The sequence below is a fragment of the Manis javanica genome, chromosome 3, assembly GCF_040802235.1.
Source record: "Manis javanica isolate MJ-LG chromosome 3, MJ_LKY, whole genome shotgun sequence".
In the NCBI taxonomy this organism is placed as follows: Eukaryota; Metazoa; Chordata; class Mammalia; order Pholidota; family Manidae; genus Manis; species Manis javanica.
Window position 1 is genome coordinate 21,635,629 of NC_133158.1, and position 25,378 is coordinate 21,661,006.

General features: G+C 37.9%; 1 protein-coding gene across 21 annotated transcripts in view; it reads left to right on the forward strand.

Moving 5' to 3' along the window:
- CHL1 (cell adhesion molecule L1 like) overlaps window positions 1-25,378 on the forward strand; it is a 309,930-nt gene that overhangs the window by 95,520 nt on the left and 189,032 nt on the right. For 5 of the 21 annotated variants that reach the window (XM_073230924.1, XM_073230923.1, XM_073230941.1 and 2 more), the window contains exon 1: window positions 19,381-19,619. The exons of 5 other annotated variants lie outside the window; for them this stretch is intronic. The gene's annotated coding sequence lies outside the window, so the exon portion shown is untranslated. Of the gene's footprint in view, window positions 1-19,380; window positions 19,620-19,671; window positions 19,936-20,002; window positions 20,593-20,925; window positions 20,945-25,378 lie in introns of those variants that run through there. 11 more of the 21 variants (XM_073230926.1, XM_073230925.1, XM_073230938.1 and 8 more) reach the window with 6 other exon arrangements.

A 25,378-nucleotide genomic window follows, 5' to 3' on the forward strand; every position in this document is an offset into this window, starting at 1 on the left:
TTTCTCAAGAGGTCATGATCCAAGCTACTAACCTCATCAAAACAAACAGCCATAATCACTCTTTATCCACTTCACTACAGTTCAAGCTAAATTTAGGTCTCATTTGCCTTTCACCAACCTATTTTTAAAATGCATCATAAGCATTTCTTCATTTTAAAGAACTTACTACAATAGCGCACATATATTTTTGACCATATGCATTTTTGTCAAACTAGCACAGTCCGTTGGAAATGTAAAGATTCTCTTGTTGGGCCCTGAGACTAATTTGCCTTCTTTAGACTGCTCGGACTATGCCTGAGGAAAAGGATGTTCATCGGTGGAGTCTTTAGCTCTTGTTAACTTGCTGAGAACACCTGGGAAAAAGTGCAGTTTAAACTGTATTTATGCAGATACAGTTTTGTTCTTCCAACTAAATCAGTTTGGATACCCATTTGGAATTTTTTCTGATACTGAATTGATTATAAAGTTAGTCTAGTGACAGAGCCAACCACTTATGCTCTTGATCACTGTATGACTTCTCTTCGAACTCACAAAATACATGACTAATTAGTGATCCAGACTTAATAGTAATACTGATTTAGGAATAATGATGTCTGTACACAAGTAAAGTTCAGAGTACAAACAATTGGCAGGATAATTCTGAAAACTGCTTGAATATTGTGAACTAAACTTGATTTAGTCTGAATTATTTGGATGACTACCTTATTTTTATAAATAACTATAATTTACTTAAGGGAGATATGGTTTAAATCATGGCATTAAAATGGTCAGGCTTTATAGAATAAATAAGCAATACACAGTGTTTCAGATACTTAGTTGAAATAACTAAATTTATTATTTGTTTATATTTATAAACCAGCAAACAGAAATAGATAATTTATATAATTGGTGGCTCTAAGTACTTTATTTAATCTGTTTACTCTGTAAAAAAAAAGCAGAACATATTCTGAGAGCCATATATGTCTGGCATCCTACATACGAGGAGATAAATTGTTAAGAGCAAAATAAAACACAAACTTCAATTCTGGATAATTTTTCCTTTTTTTTCAATAAATGGCTATTTGTCACAATATGTGAGAAAAGAATATCTTGGATACAGATGATAGTAGCCATCATTTCTCCATTTTATTTGTGCATTTTCTTGGGCAGTATACTAATATGCAATACACACTAGGCAGTAGTATGCTACAAAGGTGGATAAAACATGACTCTATCCTCCATAGAATATGCACTGTACACTGACATGATGGCAGGCTAAAGTGGCCCTGCATCACATGCCATACGTTGACAGCTGGCAGAGTTGATGTGCTTCTGTTTTGCAAAATGGCTTAGATTACATTGATGAAGTTCCTAAGTGAGATGTTCACAGATAGAAAAGCTTGTCTACATATATGCAGAGATAATATATCATGTGTTTTAAATCTCTGGAATCAGAACAGACTCAGATTCAAGTGTGTGCTCTGCCACTTTTTAGCTGTGTGACCTTGAGGAAGATACTCAACTCTTTAGGATTCATTTTTTGCATCCATAAAATGGGGGAAATGATTATAGATATTATGGAAGACTGTGAGGCTTAAATGAGGTAATATATGTCAAGCATTTAGTACAGTACCCAATATAATGATTATAGTAATGACTACATGTAACAGAATGCAATGAGTGAAAATGAAACTCAAGTTGCTATGGAAGTTCAGAGGAATTTCTGTGGAGCCCTTTGGAGATCAGTAGCATTCTAGCATAGAGTTAAAAGGTGCATTGGTTTAAGATGAATAAAAATGGTAATATAGGTGTTCTAGGAGCAAGGAATAGAAAAATTGATTACTGAGTCTTAGAAAAACCAGATGAGATCTGGAGGAATAAATGTCCAATTTGAATGAAAGCAAGTATTAGGATAGAAGACTAGAAACATACTTTGAAACAGTCTTCCAGACTCTTCAATGACTTGCCTCAAAGCAGAATCTATTTCATCAGGTAGTTGAAAATTGCTGTTGATTTTTGAGCAGTTGGTAGGATGGTTGGAGAAGTAGTCAGACTAATTAATGCTAACTAATACAACAGAAATGTTTGCCCCTCCTCCCAAATGTCAATAGCTTCCCAGAATAAAAATCTATGCCTTATTTACATAAAATAACTATAAATGTTCCAGGTTGGATGTTTCTTCTCTAAGAGTTAATCCAGAGAGCATGGTCCCTTGTAGCACTACCATTTTCTTTCTCATTTTTTAAAAATTAAAGTATAGCTGATATACAATATTATATTGGTTTCAAGTATATAAATTCTGATTTGATGATTATATATATTACTAAATGCTTAATCCAACCAGTGTATTAACTATCTGGCAACATAGAAAGATGTTATAGAATTATTGACTATATTCTCCATGCTGTACTTTCATCCTCGTGACTAATTTATACTATGATTGAGATTTTGTGCCTACTTATCCCCTTCACCTATTTACCCACCCAAACCCCGCTCTTGGTAACCACCAGCCACTTTTCAGTGACTCTGAGCTTGTTTCTGCTCTGTTTTGTTTTGCTTTTACATTCCACATGTAAGTGAAATTACATGGTGTTTGTCTTTCTCCACCTGGCTTATTTCACCTAGCATAATACCTTGCAGTTCCATCCATGTTGTCTCAAATGGCAGGATTTTTTTAAATGGCTGATTAATATTCCTGTGTGTGTGTGTGTGTGTGTGTGTGTGTGTGTGTGTGTGTTTGTGTGTGTGTGTATTCCACATCTCTTCTCTTTATCCATTCATCTATTGATGAATGGTTTGGTTGCTTCCATATATTGATTATTCTAAGTAATGCAGCAATAAATATAGGGGTGCATATATGTTTTCAAATCAGAGATTTTGTTTTGTTTGGGTAAATTATGTAAGTGCAGTTACTGGGTCATATGGTATTTCTGTTTTTAGTTTTTTGAAGAGCCTTCATACTGCTTTCCACAGTGGCTGTGCCAATTTACGACAACAGTGTAGAAGGGTTCCCATTTCTCCAGATCCTTGCCAGCACTAACTGGTGTGAGGTGATATCTCATGGGCAGTGTTACCATTTTGTCCTTCATGTCCAGCCACATGGATGGAAAGAGAAAGGGCTACAAAGTTTGTTTCATAGCCATCCTTGGAAGTGGTACATGTTTCTTCCTCCAATATTCCATTGGCCAGAACTCAGTTAAATGATTCCACCCAGATGCAAGGGATCCTGAGAAATCTAGGCCAGCTGCGTGCCCAGGAATAAGAGGAGAGTGGAATATTAACACTTGCAGCATCTGCCTCATGGCCTGCCCACTTTTAGTTTGCAGAGGTAGGTACAATGGGGAGGAGGAAAGGAGTAGCTAATTGGTATTGAAAATATTTCCATCAGGGTAATTCAGAAGACCATCTGGATTTGATAATTTACTCTTAACAATATAAACATTTGTTGGTAATCTGAAAGGGCGAGGACAGGAGCTGAGAAACATTTTTTGTAAAGGATTAATTAGCAAATATTTTAGGCATTGGATGCCCTCTTGTCTCTGTCAAAATTGCTCAACTCTGTCCTCATAACACAAAAATAAGGAATAGAAAATATGTATATCAACACACATGACTATATCCCAATAAACCTTTATTTACAAAAACAGTAGTAGACCAGATTTGGCCTACAGACTATGGTTTGCCAATGTTTCATCCAGCATATTAGGTAATTTGTCATTTTCCAAGAATTTCAGTCTTCTGCTCAGTTCATTGTGACTAGGCAGTGAGCCTAGCTGACTATCCAGCAGTAACATTAGAATGTGACTTTGCTGTGCTCTAATTTACCTGGGCAAAGCTCACGGAGAATCATTTGTAAAACAGTAGTAAGAAAGTTACTTTGTGAAATCCGGCCTCAGAACCAGAGGTAACTTCTTGAACTGGTTATAAAAGTAAAAAGAAACTGACAAACCTAAAACAGTGCTGGAATAAAACTGGAAAATGTTACAGTTAATCTCTCTTACTTTGTCTTAGAAGAAGAAGTGTTCATTCTTGCCTGTAAAGTTAACCTTTCTTGAATCCACTATTTCTTAAATTCCAAGGAATCTCCTATTCATCCTTGTTTTTAGCTGTATTTCCCACTTTGTCCATCTCTCCTGGTCTATCTCCTTTGTATCCTGAATGCCTTCCTGGGATATTGCTCTATTCCAGGACATTTTGCAGATGGGCCACATTGTACAATATAGAATGTGTGACTCAGACAGTTCAAGTCCCTCATCTTTTGCTCTCTAGCCTGTGACTCAGCACTTCACTTTGCTTCCCTCAGACCTAGTTTCTTCATTCTTAAAATTTGAGAAACCACAGTACCAAACTCAGAGATTGGTTTGTTTTTGTGCAGATGAAATAAGTTAATCTATGTGGATCATTAAATTCAGTGTTTGATATCTGGTAAGAACTTGAGAATAGTTGATTAATGTTTTAATTTTTTCCCATAATCCCACCCTTAATGCAATATGATTTTTGAGAACCATAATTCTACCAACATTTTATCAAAGTCAACAATTAGTTGTGTTTTTTGTGGGGGGGCACTCTAAAGCCTTTTATTCATTTGATGTGGTTAAACACCATTTCCTTGACATACTTTTCTATTGTAATGTCATGGCACTGTGTTTTTCTGTTTATCTCTTACTTTTCTGATATTTTATTGTTCATATAATTTGATAGCTTTCTTACCTGACTCCTAAAATATAATGGTAGGTATGGCTTATTCCTGATCTTCTCTCCCCACGTTCACACTCTTGGGGGCTTTTTCACAGCAGCAACTCTCAACAATCTCTCCCACCCCACCCCTATGCCAGAAACAGGGGAAATAGAATCCTTAGGTGCAATGCTTCAAAAATTCCACATTTGCAACTTTCATCTGTTATCTCTGTGTGATATTTCAGCCATATCATCGCATGTCCAAAACCAAACGGATGATCTGGTCTGAAATTTGAATTATTTTTCTAACTTGTGCCCATTGTGTCAGTTTCCCAGGCTTAAAATTTTAAGTCATTTTTCTATTCTTATGCTTCTTCTCTTTTCCAGTTCATTCAGTTCTCAAATACTACCCTGCCCTCAAAATACTCCCACCTCCTTTAGAAGGACCTTGGATTTCATCCCTGAATTAATTTCTGCCTGCAATACCTCTCCATTTGTCCTTCCATCCACCCATTTATCTACACATTGATTCAACAATTATTAAGCCCCTACTATGGGCCAAGCTGTCTGTGGTCTTCACTGTGAGGCATCCATGAAATAGCAGTCCACTCCCAGCTTTTCAGAATGTATGTTATCTTAGTGGTCACTGGTCACTGATCAGATGCATGTGCTATAGAATCAAACTGTCTTATGTTAAAATCTTGGATCCATCTCTTCCTAGAACCTTAGACAATTTACTTAACCTCTCCATGATTCATTTATCATGTGTCAATTGTGGCTAATAATGGTACATAGATAATAAATGGTTTGTGAATATGAATTAGATTTTAGCACATGTAAGTCTTAGCATTGTGCCGAATAGGTGACAAATCCTCAGTAAATATTAGTTCTTATTATTAATTAAATTATTATTAAGTAAAAACTACTATTATTAATAAAAATTTGAAAGTAAATTGTTACAGAGCCGAGATGAGTCACTAATGTTACAGTGATTCAGGGAAACTGGGGTCAGCCTGTTGAACAGCCCAATACGTATACAGGTGTGTGTGTGTGTGAGTGCTGGTAAGACTGAATATGGTGGGCGATGACCTCTAATAACAAGCCAAGACATGTGGACTTGCTTCTGTTCACGATGTGGAGACATTTTAGGTTTTGAGTAAGGGAGTGATAGGATGTCATCAGTGTTTTAAAACAACTTCAAATCTTATAATGATCCCCTTGTTCCTGTATGCATGTCTAGCCTGGCTATTATTAAGGACAATTATATAATTTTCTCCCATTTATGCATTTCATTGTCTCAAGTGAAGTTAAAAATGAACTATGTCTTATTTTAGTGTTCTTATTTTTGGTACATTAACAGTATTCAGCAAACACTGACCATTTAGTGACATACAGTGTTTTTGGTTGAAAAAAATTTTTTGGAATATTTGGATCACTTCATTTTATAAAGATACATTCATTTTGTCACTTTAGTCCATGGTTACATTTTGTATCATTACATAAGGGCTAATTTATAGTCGAAAATATTTGCGGTACTTTGTAACAAGATAAAAAGACTACGAGTATCAGCCAAGTCATCCCCATTGCTGTAAACTTAAGGTACACAATCAGCTGATTACCATTCTGAGACACAGTCTTCACAATGATTAAGAACTTGATTATTCTACTGAATTCTGTTTATATATGAACATCACCACTGTTTTCTCCATTGCGAGACTAAATCATTTAGTGTAAGTGGAAACATTTAGCTCTACATTGGTGGTTTTGTTTTGATAAATACTATGGTTATAAAAGCCAAAGAGCTATTTAAAATCGTTTACCTCTCAGAATAAAATATATTTGTTTCAGAACTTGACCAGGTACTATGCCAAGGCCGTATTTACTAGGGACCTTAATGGAATGGCCGTTTGCATGACTTGGGCTGTAATTGCACTGATGCACGAGGGAAGAAAATCAGCCTACAGAGTGCATTCTACCTGCATGCATTGAATGCACCTGTAATGTGAAAGATCCCTTTGCCTCTGGAGCATTGACATTGGCCAGTTAGAGTGGTGAGGATCCTGCCTGTGATGTTCCACTTTCATTCATTTTCTGAGTATCCACCAAGCAGTATGGTTATCAGAGCTACATTTGAGATGAAAGGGATCTGAAAATCCCATACTGAAAATCCCCACAGGAAACCACCCTGCAAGGATTAGGCTGCTACCAAGGCACTGGATCTCCCCAGTCTTAAGTAGAGAAAGGAACACTGCTTCCTTAAGGCATCCTAGGTGGTCTTTACTCTTCTCACCCTCAACTGCTTTACTCATAAAGGAAATTGTAAAACATACTAAAGTTCCATTTATTCCACATATTAGAAAATTCATTATTCTGATTCAGGGAGAAGAACCAAATATTATGTTTACCCTATGCAGATTAAGTATGCATGTAGGTATGTAGTAGATGATAATTCAGGTGCCATTACAGGATATTTCTTTATCCTAAGATAATTTATATGAACAATGGAATCATTAATACAATTTCACCTGATTTCTTGTAGGGCCCAAGAAATCCTTGGCAAAGTCTGACATTCACAAAAGGCATCTGGTTGTCAATTGTGTGTGTATGTGTATTTTCCAATGCCCTCTTAAACTCTTAGTGATCTGTTTAAGTTCATTTTACTATTTGACCCCAGAATACCATGTATTTTGTTGATAGTTATTTATTTCTCAAGGAATGTGAAATAAAGTCATAAAATATTTTCTATATGAGGCATTTTTTTAGTGTGCATTTTGCAATTTATGTCTTTTTGCTGTTTATTTAGGCACCATTTGCTCATATTTTAAGCTTTTCATTTTTCTGTCCTTACTATTCACTTTTCTGACTTTAATATGCACCACAGTGGCCCATTTAACAACGCTTCCTGTATTCTTTTACTAAAGTTCAGTCTCTTGGGAATCAAAAGCAAAAACAGAGTCATCCATCTTCAACAGATATACAAGATTACACCTCCTGACAGTAGTAAGTACAAAATTGGTGATGCTCTCCACGCCTGCAATTCCACTTAACTACCACTTCCCAAGGACGCTAATTCATTTGCCAAAGGATATGAACAAAACCACAGTCAGTATTCAAGGAACATATTTTATTTTCCCTCTTTGAGATAATTTTAACAAGGGTCAGTTTCACCTTACATTTTAGATCACATGATGGTGAGAAAACTCTATAACTTAAAGGATAGGAGTTTATTACGGTTAGTGTAAAATAGAACAAAGCAGTTGGGCTTCCACAGCATTTTACGGGAGACCTCTTCTGACCCTTCTATAAACAATTCCTTTGGTAAAGTCCCTATTTTATATTGGTTTGCTCTGTCATCAGTGTAGAGTTATGGCTTGAATAAATTCTTGTTGAGGGTTTGAAGGTTGGCATGGGAATGCTTTTCTTTCCTGGATCTTATAATGGATGTGTGTAATTCATCAAGTGTGGAACATATGCCTTGCTTTATTCACAAACTTTTAGAGAAGTTAATTGCCAGCTATCACCTTTAAAATCTGGCACCAGGATTTGGTATTTAAATCATTTGAGTAAAAATTAGTAATTAAAGCTTTGTAATCCATCCCTAGTAAATATATTAACTTATTATATATATCAAAATGAAAATTATTTCAAGAGCATTTTAAGTTTTCCAAAAGCTTATTATTATGCTTCATCAGATTATCTTGGTGAGCATTTTATATTTTTGTTACATCTAAATTTTGTAGTAAATATGAGAATTAAAGACATAACTAGGCTGCCAGATAGTATTTTTATAAAATATCATTTTCATTTTATTTAAGTAGCATTTAATGGAAAATTGTACTTTCTGAGTAGATATTAGGTTTCTAATATTTTAGTGTATGTTTTAAAAGCATAATATTCTTTGTCTATTAAGTTCAAAGAAAAATGCGTAGGAATATAAAACACAACTTACTTTTATTTATTCTGTATTGTCCTCTCTTTTAACTGGAGTATTGACACTTGTCAGTGTCTTGAAAATTAATTCACAAAAATGTAGTATGTATTATACTTTCACCATTTCTGGTTATTATGTCAGTATGAAAAATTAAAAATATCTTTCTTTGGCTCAGGATATCCAACTGTTGCATGAAAGAACATACATGATATGATATTGGGTGAAATGTCATAAGAGAGACCTTTTCTTTATTCATGATAATTGTGTCTGGTCTTGAACAATCATCAGTCTAATTTGGAAATCAAAAATACCTAGGAATAAACCTTACCAAGGAAGTGAAAGACATATACTCTGAAAACTACAAGACACTCATTAGAGAAATTAAAGAAGCTACCAATAAATGGAAACACATGCTGTGCTCATGGATAGGAATAATTAATATTGTCAAAATGGCTATCCTGCCTAAAGCAATCTACAGATTCAATAAAAACCCTATCAAAATACCAACAGTATTCTTCAGTGAACTAGAGCAAATAGTTCTAAAATTCATATGGAACTGCAAAAGACCCCGAATAGCCAAAGCAATCCTGACAAGGAAGAATAAAGTGGAGGGAATTATGCTCCCTTACTTCAACCTCTACTACAAAGCCACAGTAACCAAGACAATTTGGTACTGGCACAAGAACAAACCCACAGACCAATGGAACAGACTAGAGAACCCAGACATAAACCCAGATATATGGTCAATTAATATATGATAAAGGAGCCATGGATATACAGTGGGGAAATGACAGCCTCTTCAACAGTTGGTGTTGGCAAAACTGGACAGTTATATGTAAGAGAATGAAACTGGATTATTGTCTAACCCCATACACACAAGTAAACTCTAAATGGATCAAAGACCTGAATGTAAGTCATGAAAAAATAAAACTCTTAGAAGAAAACATAGGCAAAAATCTCTTGAATATAAACATGAGCAATGTTTTCCTGAATGTATCTCCTTGGGCAAGGGAAACAAAATTAAAAATGAACAAATGGGATCACATCAGGCTAAAAGGCTTCTGTACAGCAAAGGACACTATCAGCAAACAAAAAGGCATCCTACAGTATGGGAGAATATATTTATAAATGACATATCTGACAAGGGGTTAACATCCAAAATGTATAAAGACCTCATCACCTCAACACCCAAAAAGCAAATAACCCTATTCAAAAATGGGTGGAGATATGAACAGACAATTCTCCAAAAAAGAAATTCAGATGACCAACAGGCACATGAAAAGATGCTCCACATCGCTAATTATCAGGGAAATGCAAATTAAAACCACAATGAGATATCACCTCACACCAGTTAGGATGGCCAGTGTAGAAAAGAATAGGAACAACAAATACTGGCGAGGATGCTGACAAAGGGGAACCTTCCTACACTGCTGGTGGGAATGTAAGCTAGTTCAGTCATTGTGGAAAGCAATATGGAGGTTCCTCAAAAAACTAAAAATAGAAATACCATTTGACCCAGGAATTTCACTCCTTGGAATTTACCCTAAGAATGCTGGAGCCTGGTTTGAAAAAGACACAATGCACCCCTATGTTTATTGCAGCACTATTTATAATAGCCAAGAAATGGAAGCAACCTAAGTGTCCATCAGTAGATGAATGGATAAAGAAGATGTGGTACATATACACAATGGAGTATTATTCAGCCATAAAAAGAAAACAAATCCTACCATTTTCAACAGCATGGATGGAGCTGTAGGGTATTATGCTCAGTGAAATGAGCCAGGTGGAGAATGTCAAGTACTAAATGATTTCACTCATCTGTGGAGCACAAGAACAAAGCAAAAACTGAAGGAACAAAACAGCAGCAGACTGACAGAACCCAAGAATGGACTAACAGTTGCCAAAGGGTCTGGAGGGGTGAGTGGGAAGGGAGGGAGAAGGGGAATAAGGGGCATTATGATTAGCACACATAATGTAGCGGGGGGACATGGGGAAAGCAGTATAGCACAGAGAAGACAAGTAGTGATTCTGTAGCATCTTACTTTGCTGATGGACAGTGACTATAATGGGGTATGTGGTGGGGACTTGGTAACTGGGGGATCTAGTAACCACAATGTTGCTCATGTAATTGTATATTAATGGTACCAAAATAAAAAAAAAAGCAAAGAAAACATATTCAAGGTCCAGAATTATTGTTAATCCCCTTACGTATAAGGTATTTAGCAATTAATCAGTCCTAGACTTTTACACCAAAAACAGTTTTGCTTTGGGCATCTGTAATAGAAAAAACACATTATGCTGAGCAGAGAGTTGTTTTGTACTTCTTCTTAAGCAATTCATTCAAATTTAGATAAATTTTAAGTTCTAGTATTTTATTTTTAAATGGACTAACTCTATCCAATTTTGCTTTTCAATACAAATGGTTAAGTATTCTACATTCTAATCATAATTTAATGATCCCTTCCTAGAGACTTTGATAATTCTCATTTTTATCTAATTGGGCTGATCTTTCTGCAAAATATCTGTAAGCTTCTGTGGTTGTGCTAATAATAAAGAACAGGTTGATTGACATTATGAAAGATGCTATATTTTTATTCAGGAAATATAGATTATTGAAAAGTATCTTCATATATGAAATATTTTTATGCATGTGTAATAATGTATATTTTCTACTGAGTTGGGGGAATTGTCTCATTTTATTGGAAGCAGTAACTAGGCTTTTTTGGTTTAAACAGTCAGGTATACTTTAGGTAAATTGAAAGAAAAAGTCATATATTCACCTACCAACTTATCATTTCCAGTGCTCTCTTTATTCCTTTCTACATAACTGAGTTTCATCTCATATCATTTCCCTTCAGCTTTAAGAAAAAAAAAGCCTCCTTCTGTAGTTTTATCTGGAACTAACTATATTTAGCTTTCATACTTGAATAATAGTTTCTAGGTTGGTTTCTTTTTTTTTTATTTCAGTGCTTTAAACTTGTTGTTCACCTGTATATGCTATGCTGCTTTTCTGTCTTTCAAGGATTTCCTTTTATCTTTGTTTTTTGGCAGCTTGATTATTGTGCATCTAGGTGGGACTTTCTTTATATTAATCCTGCTGAAAATTCCTGAAATCCTTGAATCTATTAATTCCTGGCTTTCACCACATTTGGTAAATTTTCTGCCATTACTTCTTCAAATAATTTTTATGCCTCATCTCCTTCTCTTCTTTTCAGACATACTTATTAAATATTTTAAGGCTGTATTCATTTTCTACCCAACCTTTTCTCTCTCTTTCAGGCTGGAAAATTACTGCTAAACTAGGTTGTTTACTGACTGTCTTCTCTGTCACCTCCAAAGTACTGTTCAGCTAATTTAAATTTTTAAAATTCAGATACATTTTTTTTTTCAAATCTAGAATTTTCCCTTTGGTTGCTTTTTTTAAAGAGACTCTACTCTTTAGTTTCCTAATTCTATATTCATTTTGAGAATATCTTCTTTGTTCCCTTGGCATAATCATAATTGTGCTTTAAATTCCTTGCCCACTAAGTCTCATGTCTGGATCATCTCAGGGTTGATCTCCACTTTCTTCTCTGAGTACAGATCATATATGTTTTATCATATGTTAAATCATTCTGGATTGTTTTCTGGGAATTGTAGAGATTGTTTTCTGGGAATTATATGTTCTCCAAATAATATTGATTTCAGTTTTTTTTTTAGCTGGCAGTAAATGGAGCTGTGACTGATCTACAGTCCTCTTTGCAGTGATGGCTGGAATCTCAGTTCAGCTATTTGGAGATTGCCCTACTAAATGTACATCACAGAGCATAGCCAGAGATAGGACAGCATTTTTACACAGAATCTGGGGGCCCCTCTCCCTGGCTTTCTCCTTGATGGGGTTTCCCCTCACATTTTCCAGTTGGTCTGGTTGCTCAAACTCTTTTCTTTGTTTCTTCAAGCCAGGAAGGTTTTCTTTTCCTTACTTTACCCATGCAGCATGGACAGCCGGATCATGCCCTCCAGCTCCAAGCTGTAAATCAGGAAATTCATTCAGCACTGTTCACTGCGTCCAGGTGTCTACTCTCTCTAGGATCTGCCTATTGTGGGTTACTTTCCAGCACTCTCAGACATTATATTTTATGTTTTGCCTATGCTTCCTAGTTTTTATCTTCATGAGGGTTGGTCTGAAAGAAACTGTTATTAGGTCACAACTTTACATTTTAAAGAATTTCATTTATTACAAATCTTTAAAAATATAATTTTAGACTGTTTCATCATAGGGTACAGAGAAATTTTTTTAAGATTGAACAATGTTGCCATTTTTGCAGTTCAGAAATGGTCAAATAGTGACTATTTCATGTGCTTCAACCTAGTAATTATGGTGTTACGTATTCATAGTTAAGTTTATCATTGACTATCTGTGGGTATATAGAATTATCTGTATTTCAGATTATTTACATTGTATAGAGTCTTAGAAGTAGACTGCCTGGGTCCAATTTATGGATATCTTTAAATTTATTGACTGTAATTGCTAATTTTATTGTTTAATTTTACTATGATAATACATAATGTAATTTCCCCCCCAAAATAGTTGCATGAATCAATGATGTCTAAAATGGTATCCATCCTAAAACTGGGTAATACAGTTATATTTGTGTTTTGCTTCTTTTTTAGCAAAAGTATTTAATTTGGTTTTTGTTTTATGTTTATTATTACCTACATTGAATATATTCATTAGACTTGTTAAGTTCTGAATGTCTTCTTTGGTTAACTTTATCAGAATATTTGAGGGACCTCTGGACTATTTCAGACTTTAATCATCAAATTTCTTCCTTACTCATATTTGAGACATTAAAATCTGCCTAATACTAGGAAAATTTTAAGATGGCGTCTTTATGTAAGAGAGGACATTTTGCAAACTTGTTGCACATTTATATTAGGAAAAGGAATAAGAATCAATAAATGTTGACTTGGAGGAAATACTTATATGGGCAATACAAGTATTACATCAAACTCATGCCTGGTTATGTGATCTTTAAAAGTTTTGGTATGAGCTTGCCAAAAACCTATTTGAATGAGAAACACAAATTTTATGGTGGAGCATAGAGGAACTAATGCCTATAAGATAAGGCAAATTTGTCTTGTCAGTACAAACAGGAGATTCAGAACCCTTGCTGTGAGTTTATTGCACTGTGGCATAGAGTTTTGAGTGCCTTATTGGGTTTGCTTGTTTACCATATTCTGAAAACCAACATGAAAAAAATAGATTGATAAGTCTCATTTAACCCTGAGAGAAAATAAATCCATTGCAATGCCTGCAAATAACTGAGTTATAGTTTGTGTTAACACAGCATATCACATACTAAATTTGTGATTTAAATGAATGTTTGTCAGTTAATTAATTTTGCAGGAAAAAAAAGTCAATTGAAAGCATAAATTATGGCCCCTAAGCACTGTATGGAGAGGACTAATTGGTACATGGTTCCTTTTAAAACTGCTGAATCTATCTATGCTCCAGAGAATGTACCATTGTATCATATTATGAAAAAGTAGGTGCTTACACATGTCAGATTTATGCCAAACTTTAAACTAAGAATGCTGTAAAACAAGGATTGCATATACCTAGCCCATGAACATCATTTCTTGTATAATATAAATGACAAGCATATTAACAGATCACTGTGTCCTGCTGAACTCAGATACAAGGTTGGGAATCCTTTGGCCACAGTATTTCGGTGAGTAGGTACCAATCTGATGGGTTATTTAATGAAAAGAAGACTCTTTGCCATGCACATCCCTTTCACTAAGCAACCTCTCTCAGGAGAATAGTCCTACTTAGGAATCAATAATGAATAAATTTTTTTTTATCACAAGCTATAGGAAACCAGTTCAAACTATCCAATGTTAAATTGTTTTTTCACTCCCCTAGCTACAGAGTCAATACGTGTTCGAGTTTCACCTTTTAATTTTTTTTTTATTGAAGTGTAGTTGATATACCAGTTTCAACTTTTAATAAACAGTAGACGTTCAGCTTATTTGAAGATCTAAGTCTTTATTCTCAGGCATGCTCTTTCTCAGTAGGAAAAACAAGCAGCCAGCTTCTCCTAGCTTACAGTATGTCTCCTGAGCAATCATCAGTTTTTTCCTGATAGCTCAAGCATATGTCCAAGATAGGTCTTTCACTGGCTCCTTTTGAATCAGGTGCCTCTCATTATTCAAGTCACAATAGGCAGAGGGATGGAAAGGATTTGTTGTGTGCCTGTATCACATACCTGGACCAGACATAGATAGGAAGCACTGGCATCAGCCTAAAGTCAGCCGTATAAACATAGGAGATGGCATTCGCTAGGTTTGGCTGAGCTGTATAAAATGCAGATAAATGCTGGGCAAGCAAAACACAACAGATATTTACTGTAGCATCCATTCTTATTTTCTTGATGATTCTGAAATTGTCCTGATGACAGAGATTACAGTTGTATTAGTTAGGAGAAAGGCTCAACGGTTATAATAAAGAGACCCTGAAAGACTCTGGCTCAGAGGAGAGAGAGGTCCTGTTTTTCATGGCAAGTGGACTCTGATTCATAGCATCATCCAGGGACTCAGGATAATGTTTTTTTGCTTTTCTTCCATCCTCCACATAAAGCTTTCACTATTGCAGGTGAACTAGATGGACACAGAGGAGTGAATGTAAATGATCTTTAAGTAGATGACCTGATAGTTGCCAGCAGGTTTTCTGCTCACGTTCCTTTGGTGAGCCACATTTGGTCACAAGGCAGAATGGGTAACAATCTTTAGGCCGGTGGCCATGGGCCCAGGAAGAAAAAAAAAAGAACAGACTGGGTGGGGGTGGGAGGACATCCAGCAGCCTGCCACACGCTCTTCTATTCAGGAGATCCACTGGGCTTCTCCTTCTTCTCTGACAGGTTTCCCATTACCCTAGGAGTGGGAGATCCTACTTCCAAAATCAATTTGACAAAATCGAAGAAAAGGATACACTTTGATGTTCATTTTGGCTGTAAGTCTAGTGTGTAAAGATGGGCCCTTATTCTTCTGATCTCACTCACTGTCTCACTATTCGGTGTTTGTCTTGTTGCTGTAGCTGAACTGGAATAAATAAAATTATCTTCCAACATGGCAATAGCCTGTCATATTCTAAAATGATATATTAAGAATTAGTAGATCTGCCACTTAACAGTTGTACAAACTTGAGAAAGTCTGAACATTACTCTCCTCAAGCATAAAAGGAAGCTATAGATTATGAGTGAGTTACCTTCACAACTGAAAATATTTTGTATTATGTTAGAAATGGAGAGCTTTAAATAAAATTGCCATCCTTCAAAAATTCCAGGACTTTTCCCAACAAATATGAATTTGTACTATAAATCAGTTCTCAGGCTTTTGAGATAAGACTGGACTGCATAGGACCTTGGAGCAAATCACCAATAGGAGACTAAGCTAGCTAAAATAGGCAGTTGGGCATTTCTGATTGGAGGACTGGGATTATTTCTGATCTCTGCAAGTCATCAACAAATTCCTTAAAGTATGAGACAGATTTGATAACACTTAGCATTATTTTAGCTACCTAAGTATAACATTATTAGTGGCCTTAAAATTACCTAACCCTTTTAAAATCCAGTGAAAGTACCTGGTTCCACGACTCACAAAGGCTGAATCACACATATTAATGACCCATGGAATGAAATACAAGCTTTTACCTTTTTATTTGTTCCAGAATTACTGCCCTTTGATCTTTAATATGTGTTCTTTTGTTCTTGTATTAAGGAACAAGTTAAAGGAGTATCGACTCTGTCAGTCTGACTCTGCATTTAACGTGGTCTTCTTTAGCTTTATTAATATCTAAGCTGGAGGTGGCAGCTTTGAAATTGCAAGGTTGCTTCTGTGGAACATCCTGCTTTCCTTTTCATAGTAGTTGGCCTGAAAAACCCCTGTCGATCTGTGACTATTCAGAAGTGCTAGACTGAAATGCCATTCCCAAAACTACAGCTTTTCTGCTAAACAGTTTTTCTAGGAATGATGCCATATCACTAGCTCCTTGACTTTGCCAGAGCCAGTGCTCCTCCAACAGCCCCAGCTCTGGGAAGGATACCAAATGACGGTTCGGGCTGGGGATAGGCAGTAAATCAGCAGCCAAAGCTGAAAAAGATCCCAGCTTGTAATACCTTTTAGCTTTCTTTCTTTTTTTTTCCCAGACAACTGGCCTATCTCTCTCACCTTCTGCTTCTATTCAGGAAAGAGCTCCTTTCTCCCCTTCATTTGTGCTTTGATAGTCCTATTTTTTTTTTTACATGGCCCTCCTCAATTGTGAGAGCTAAACTCACACCTTTCAAAGCTAATGCAGTGAAATGTCCATGTGACTCATAAGCATTTGGTCTTTCTGTAGCACCCCGTGCACCTGTGTGATTGATGCCTGATAGGTTCGAATTGCTTGTTGAGTGAGAAATGGGTCTGAACAGTGTCAGACAGGAGAATGGGGGCCAAGAGAGGGTGTTAAAACAGAGGCAGGAGGTATCTTCAGCAAATGCACTCTGGCTGAAGGCTGCTTTCTGCTCTCAGGTGCCGGCCTTCTGGAAACTGAGCTAGTGGAGTTGTAAGTTCCTTGGGCCAGGAAGGCCTGTATTTGTTGCCTGCCCTTGGTAATGTATGAAACGTATGAACTTATCCTTGGAGATAACAGCTATGAGGTACTTCTTGGATGTAGAAATTTAAGTCATCTGCTTCCATTTTGCATTTCTTTAAAAAGATTTCCTTTAGTTCTAAGGCTAAAATTCTTTCTCTCAAATACTGTTTTTCTTTCTTGGTTAATCATTTGTTTTCCCTCCTCTCTTTCCCTTCTTCCTTTTTTCCTCCTTCTTTCTTCCTTTTTTCCCTTCCTATCTTTTCTCTCTTTCATGCTCTGTCCTCATTTTCTTAAGATTTGGTTAGTTGCCCATAGTAAAGTGTTTTCTGTATATGCTGACTTAATGGCTGTCCCTAGTAAGCCATGGGCTTACCATTGGGTTAATATTTCCTCACTTATATGCAGTGTCAGAGGCTCTGAATATTTAAGAATGGACACTTAATCTTCTTGTTTCAGGCATTACCTGAAACATATTTTTAATAAATTACTGAGGGCAGGCAACAAATACAGGCTTTCTTGGTCCAAGGAACTTAGAACTCCACTAGCTCAGCTTCTAGGAAAGCCGGAACCTGAGAGCAGAAGGCAGCCTTCAGCCAGAGTGCATTTGCTGAAGATACCTTCTGCTGCCTTGGTATTTTCTAATATATTTTGGGGTATTTGATTTAAAAAGAAGCAACTGGCCTTGTCTAATGAGCACTTAGAACAATGACTAATAAATAGGTGCTCCATAAATATTTGTTATCTTTTAATAATGATCCTAATGTCAAGCAAACAACTCATAGGGAAAAGAGGAGCTATATGTTTAAGAGTACTCTGTTGACCTGGCCATGAGAGAGTTCTGATTTGTTTGCTTAGAGTATGTTTACCCACAAGGTAGTCAACTCCTGAGATCAACTTGGCTTAGTGTCTGCTTGACTTTGGAAATGTTTTCCTACAGGCATATTATTTTCCCTGTTGGAATTTTATTCAATATTCTAACTTTGTTTCTACTTTAGAAAACATGCCACGTGAATAATGATGCCTCAGGCAAAGAAATTACTCTAGCAGTACAATTTAAACTCAGGACAAATCCTGCCCTCACTTGCATTTGCAATTTGAAAACGCAATGAGTAAGAACAGGGCCCACACATGAAGTGACAGAATTAGGGCTCCAAAGTTAGCGATTATTAAAATTTAAAAGTCCATTTATTCATTTTCAAAATATTTTATTCAGTTGCTTCTGTAGCAGAATCCTGAGCTGGCTTCTCTCTTGCTGGTTGCTCACTATAGTGGCATCCAATTTAAGAGCTGTGAGCTCTAAATGTCCTCATTGTTCAAGGCCCAAATGAGAACAAAACCAGACTGTAAAGTCAATCTCACTGCCTTATTAGTAAAAATTAGAAGTCAACGATTCTTTTACTATCAAAGAGAACTTAAATTCAGCAGGATCTGTTTTTAAAGAGACACAGGGTGAAAATTTTGGAAAATATTATCAGGGTGGGTAAAATAAATGAAAAGAATATATCACTTAGACTGCAAAAGCCTGTAATCTTCCTGGATTAATTTTGGGATTGTAAGGTAACATTTACATTTTTTAGTGGAATTGATAAGGTATAAATACTGGCTGTATTGGAAATGAGCACATATGGGACTTTCTTCTACTCTCTAATAGTGACTTAATACAGAATAAATAGGGAACAGTGTGGTAAAATTACACACCATAAATATTAGGACAAAATTTTTTAAAATGTAACAGAGGAAGGTACCTAAATTTATATATGTAATCATTTGGCAGCTTGTGGTAGTAGCATCTTTTGTAAATTAAATAGCAAGCCCCACCACGACTCTAAATGAGGAAGGAAAGCAAAATGAGTATTTTAAATATGCCCCTGGCACCACAACCCTCCAACAAGCAGCCAGGGGGAAAAACCAGACTGGTGCCCATGTCTGAAATAGGTACAGAGTGGAACCCTCGGGAAAGGGAGATGTTTCTTTAAAATTTCAACTTTGCAGATAAAAGGGGAAGCGACCCTAACGTCTTTTGACCACAGGTGTTGATGACTAGCAAAGTTTGGGCTTGGCCCTTGCTTTTCACCACCAAATAAAGTCTTAAAAGCAGAGGGAGGGGAAATCAGCGGCGTGGGTGACGGCTGGCGAGCAGAATTGCGGAAGAGCGGAGAGGCAGCCTCTGCCAGGAGGGCGTGGATCCCGGCAAGCCAGAACAGGTCGCGCGTCCTCGCGGCCGCTGCCAGCGGCGGGAGGGGCCCGGCGGCCAGACCCTTGTGCGGATCCGCTGGAAGCAGCCGGCAAGAAACTCCCCTGGATCTGCCCGGAGCTGCTGGACCCTGCTCGCGCCTCTCCCTCCCCAAGCCTGCTTCGGGGAGAAGTTTCCCCGAGGGAAGGTACGGAACGCATCTGGCCCTGGAGGCGGCTCAGGTGTGTCAGGGGTGCGGGTCTATTTGCGTCCGGCTCTCGCAGCAGCCAACTCTTTGGGCGAGATGGAGGGAGGTTAAGGGTTTGCTCCTGGGAGGAGGGGGTCCACCCATTGTGGGTAGGATATGGTGCGCCATTAGGGCGCAGTCCTCGCCCAAAGTGGGGTGGTCCGAGGTCCCTCAGCCCTAGCCCCCGAGAGGAACTCCCGTTCCCACCCCACGCCCTGGTGCCTGAGGCTGGGTGCTGACTGCTCCGCCTCAGGCAGATGGGGTAAAGCGGGTCCTCACAGCCTCCAGCCCCACTTCGCTTCTGGTCGCCGGTAGGTTGGCCCTCTGCCTTTCCTCCAGTCCCCCTCACCTCCGGGCCCCTGGAGGGGATTCCACACCCGCGTGGGGATTCTAGCCCCGTCTCCGGGGGGAATCGAGGTCCAGCGGGGTTTGGGGTCGGTCCTGGTCTCACTACTCGCTGCTGCGGACCTTCCCTTCGGTCTCTTACGTCCCCTTTATTGCTTCCACTCTTGGGAGGATTGCACATCCCGGTGGGGTTCCATGCACGCCGCCAGCTTGAAAAGGGAAATCCGTGGACAGCGGGGTTGATTGGGGCAATAAAATGGGGATGGTTGGGGCGAGAAATGCTCCACTTCCCCGGACCACCGAGGGCCGAGGAGGCAGGCGGGGGCGTGGCTGCCATGGCTCCCTGGTAGCCGGGCTGGGGGAGCTAGAGATGCCAGTCACGGATGGTCCCTTCTTCCTCTTTGTGCCTCTCTTTACAGTTTTTTTTTTCTTGAGTGTGCGTGGGGAGGGAGAAAGTGATTAATTTGGAGAGCAGGGATTGGAGCCGGGAGGCTGGGGAGCGCCGGCCCCTTCATCCCCACTCCTCTCGCTCGCTGAGAGCCTCACTTTCTCAGGCAGCGACAGGGCTGAGGAATTCCTGCGAAAAGCCAGGGCTGGAAAAAGCCGCCGCCGCACCGGCCCAGGTACCCACGCAGCGAGCCGCGCCCTGGGGGGTGGTCGCGCTGTCAGCCCCGAAGGTTGGCAGGGGAAGGGATGGGAGGCGAGACGCCTAGGACTGGTGTGCAGTGGCACAGCAGGGCGGCGTTGCGGGGAGGGAGCCTCTCGGCTCAGCCCACCGTGAGGGGCGCCGCGGGTCTGCCCGCTGGGGGAAGCCGCCGTGGAGCCCCCGAGCCGGCAAGTGGTCGGCGGGGCCCGCGCGTGCGCGATGGCGCGCTCGCTGGGACGCCCGTGGTGGGGCGAGGCACGCGTGCGCGGAGGTGGGCAACCGGTGAGCCACCTGGGCTCGCGCGAGGCATTGCCGCTCAGAGCGCCCAGGTGGGTTTGATTTCCAGCTCCGACATCTGTGATGTGTGATTTTGGCTGAGCCATTTAGCTACCCGGTGTCTGTTTCCCCTTTTAAATGTTAGGGATAATAACACTATCTTCCTTAATGGATTTTTGCACGACTGCAATGATTTAATCCAAGTACACCATTTAGTCCAGTGTCTGATGCTTAATGAGCACTGAAAAGTTAGTTATGGTTGCTGATCGTGTTACTGTTGCTGTTTCTTTTCAATTTAATTAGATGCGGTGCTTTCTCATTTCTGTGCATCTTCACTGAAGACCCAGTACTGTGTTTTCTAATTTTGGGGGAATATCAATTGACAATAATACTACTAACTAGTCTAACTCCCACAAAGCTCTGGATTGCAGCGGAATGGAAGACATAAACTGACCAACTGCTGGTCAAGGTGTCTTGTCAGTACAGTGATGAAGAAAGAAGCTTAGAAAGCTATTTAGGAAAATTTAGTGATAGGGTTGGGGGGAAAGTTTATTTTATGGCTTTGTGTGTAAGGCTGTTTCCTCTTACTTGCTGATGCTGGAGTCGGATTTGTCTTAATTTCGGTTTCTTTGTGTTGGACCACCCTATGGACTTCATAATTTAACTTGCTTCTAGAAGTTTAGTATAACCTGTCTCTTCATTTTATGGCGTTAAGTGCTGCAGTGGGTTCACCTCTAGGAATGACATTCCTCATAAACTCCTGAATACTGTCAGTGAATAAATAGAGACAAATAGTTATTTCTGGGCAGGTGTAAGTACAGGTGTTGATAGTTAATTAAAAATCTCTTTCAGGGAATATTGTACCCTTATCACTGCAAAAGTGCAGGACTATGATGATTAATAATGTTTTCCAGATTGTCCTCTGTTGCATCTATGCTTATGGGCTCTTTTCTTAAAGAAAAGGCTCTCCTTGTTTATTGCTACCTCCTTTTGTGTAGGTGTTCCAACTTAACCTGGTGATGAGCAAGCCATACACAAATGGACTTAATTGCAGATCTGATAGGATTTGATTTTGCACATATTTATTACCTTAAGTTGGTGATGAATTGTATTTAAATTTAAAAAATCACTTGCTTATTAAAGAATAGGCATACCTTGGGAGATCTGAAGCAAGTAAAACCAGACTGATGCATAGAAAGATCCTGTGACTTACAAAGTAGATATCACTTAGGAAAATATTTGTGAGTAGAAGCTTCAGTTTATAATTTACTTCTGAAATGTTTGAATATAGATGGTTGTTTGACCCAAAATTGTTTTGTTGAAATAATTAGATTGATTCATTTTTATGGAGAATTAAATAACAGTAATGATCAAGACTGATTTAAGATTCTACTAGGTTTTATTTCATAAAGGAAAATTAAGGAATAGAGGGGCGCTAACAGCATCAGATTTGAAGGAATGAGTGTCAGAAAGCCCTGTATCAATTCAGATGGTAGAGTATGGCTTTAAGTTTGACTTTTGCATGACAACACCATCTTCTTCACAGTGAATATGTCATCTTTAAAAGGTACCTTGAGGAATTAGTGTGACAGCTTGCCTGAAATTCATGTGATCATTTACATATTGTTTCCCAGGAGCTTTGGCACTAAATGTTTCATTTATTGGAAATTATTTTGCCCTTTGAGTTATGACATCCAACAGTTCTATAGAGTCTAATGTATTTTAGAAACAAAAATTTAGCTTTTCACTATTTTGTATTTTCCCTAAAAATCTAAGCAATAATGAACATGGAAAGCTTAAGTTAAGACAAAAGGTAGCAGTAGAAAACCATGACAGATCACGAGGTGTTCAGCCCTGAATTTGAGGAGCTAATTGGCATGCAAAGGTATAAGCTAGAGAATGAACTTGTCTCTATACTAAGGCTGTGTTCAGTAATGTACTGTATTATCTGATTCAATCAGTGTTCCTTGTTATTTTTCTGAGACTGAGAATACTATATTTTCAATTATGAACATTTTGATTACAGCTTCATTCTAACTAATTCAGTCTGAAGAGAATGCAATTATTATGGTGATTTACATACAATATGCTAAGTTAACACTGCTAATGAGTGAAAGCATAATATTCTTTCTATTCATTCCTGGGAAAATATTGTGCTAAGCATTCTTTCAAAGAAAAGATTACATTATTCGCCAGCATATTCTGTCTACCTACAAGTAGAATTGGCATTTAGCCATTTCGTCTGCTATTAAAGTGAAATCTCTCACATTTTGGTGATCACATGCCTCTCCCCTCTGGATGGGAGGAGGGAGAATGGAAACAACTCTCAATTTAATTAGGTATGGTCTTTCTCCTCTCTCTACATCTTTATTCAAGGAAAGATTCTGTATTTTCTAATTTTGGAGGCTGGTTAACACCTTAAACATTACTAATTACTGCAGTTTATTTTATGTGTGTCGCAATAGTGTAGTTAGTTAATTATAGCTTTCTCATTAGCACCATGTAGAGAATAATGAATTAACACATTCCTTTGATAGAAAGAACATCTAAGTTTATCTTCTGAGAATAAAAGTGTTATTGTGTTACTGAAAGTCACTATAATTTTCCCAAGAAACAAATTGGTTGGAATTCTCTAGCACTGGGATAGGAAGCTTGATGAATGAGTTGGATTGATCACAAACAAGAGAGAGTAGAGCTGTGGTTGCTTGGCAACCTAACATTATTCTGCAATTTCTCCTGGTATATTTATCCAGTAAACTAGAAAATTCTGTTTTGTTAATGAATGTTTTTAGTCAGTGCACAAATAGACCATATCTAATTGAGATTTTATGTATTGTGGATAAAAAATGATGCTGCTTACCTTCCCATTGTCTTTAGATAATAAAAATACAAAGAGAAAGCATATTCTATAAAAATGTTTGTTTCATTTTCATGTTGATTTGTTCCAGCAAAATATTACAGCTTGTTTATCTCTTTGAAGTCAAATTATTATTAAGAGTGTGTGTATCTATGCAGAATTTTTCAATAAGTATCAGAAATAGAATTTGAGAGGAATTCTTCAAAAATCATGGCTTCCTGGTTGAACTGACAATTTAGGTAAATTTAAGGAGGCATAAATATCCAATTCAAATGATGCTGGCAGAGGATGATAATAAACATACTGAATTTGGCAAACATATAAATGCACCCCATTCTTTGATGGGAGTTTCTTCTGGTGGTCATATCACATTCTCCCTTCTGATATTGGGGTACATCTCATTTCCCCTTCAGTTGCTAAGTAGGAGCTAAGCAAAGGCATTAGGTATCTATCTTCTAATTTATCTCTTCCTAACCCAGGGGACAGTATACCACTTTCCTATTCAGCCTATGAATTTTAGTGTGCAGCACAGTTTCCTTCTCAGATCGTAAAAATTCTTGAGGGCATTCATTCCATTTTATGCATCTCATAAACCCTTACAGCATCTGGCACCATGGGAAGCAAACTGGTATGATAGTTAAATACACTGGCTGTAATAGGCTGCTGGGGTTCAAAAATGCCAAGTCAGCTAAGCCCTCCATGTGTGATCTTGGCTAAGTCATTTTAATCTCCCTAAGACTGATTTCCTTCTATGGAATGAGCAATGATATACCCAGCTCCGGTGCTCATTGCAAGCATTATATGGCACAATCTATGTAGACAGCTTAGTAGAATGTATTAAGCACTTGGTAAATTATGGCTTTTTATTATAATAATTATCATCCTTCTATTCCATGTTCAGTATATGAATGGGTAAAAAAAGAGAGGTGTATGTGTATCCTTGTGTATGAATAGTGTGAACCGTGCTGAATGGCATGATCAAATGGAACATTGTTGGTATCAGTTACACACACATGTACTAGTAGTGATTGTCTCAAAAATTTGAAGGCTCCTTAGAGTATTGGTTGTTAGGCTTGGCTGAAATGAAAATCACCGAAAGGGCTTTTTAAATAGCAAACCTCTATCAATTCAGTCATAGTCCCCAGGGATGGTGACTGGACATATGAATTTTTAAAAGCTTAGGTGAGAGTTAAGTGTCTCTAGGGATGAGAATTGCCCATGAGCTTTGGGTAGGTCTTCTCTAAGATCATATTGGCCTGAGATATTTGCCTCACAGTTACCTTGATGTCATGAGATGTGGTTGGAAAAGAAAAAAACAAAGCTTTCTTACTAATCCCTTTGGTTTAAACAGCACTTTATTCTCTGAAGAGCTCAAATGTGCTTTTCATTTACTGGGTATTCATTTCTCAGCCAAATATCTCTGTGAAGATGGTAGGAAAGAAATCATTATCCTGATTTTGCAGATGAATGGAGTGAGCCATACTGAAATTAAGTGATTTGATTAGCTTCATCTATTTAGAATAGACCCAGATATCAAGATTCCTGTGACTTTTGAGTTTTGGGTGTTTCTCTGTTTTGCCCCGAGCTTCATATTAGGGAGGGAGAGTTATTTATTTTTTTTAGGACTAAA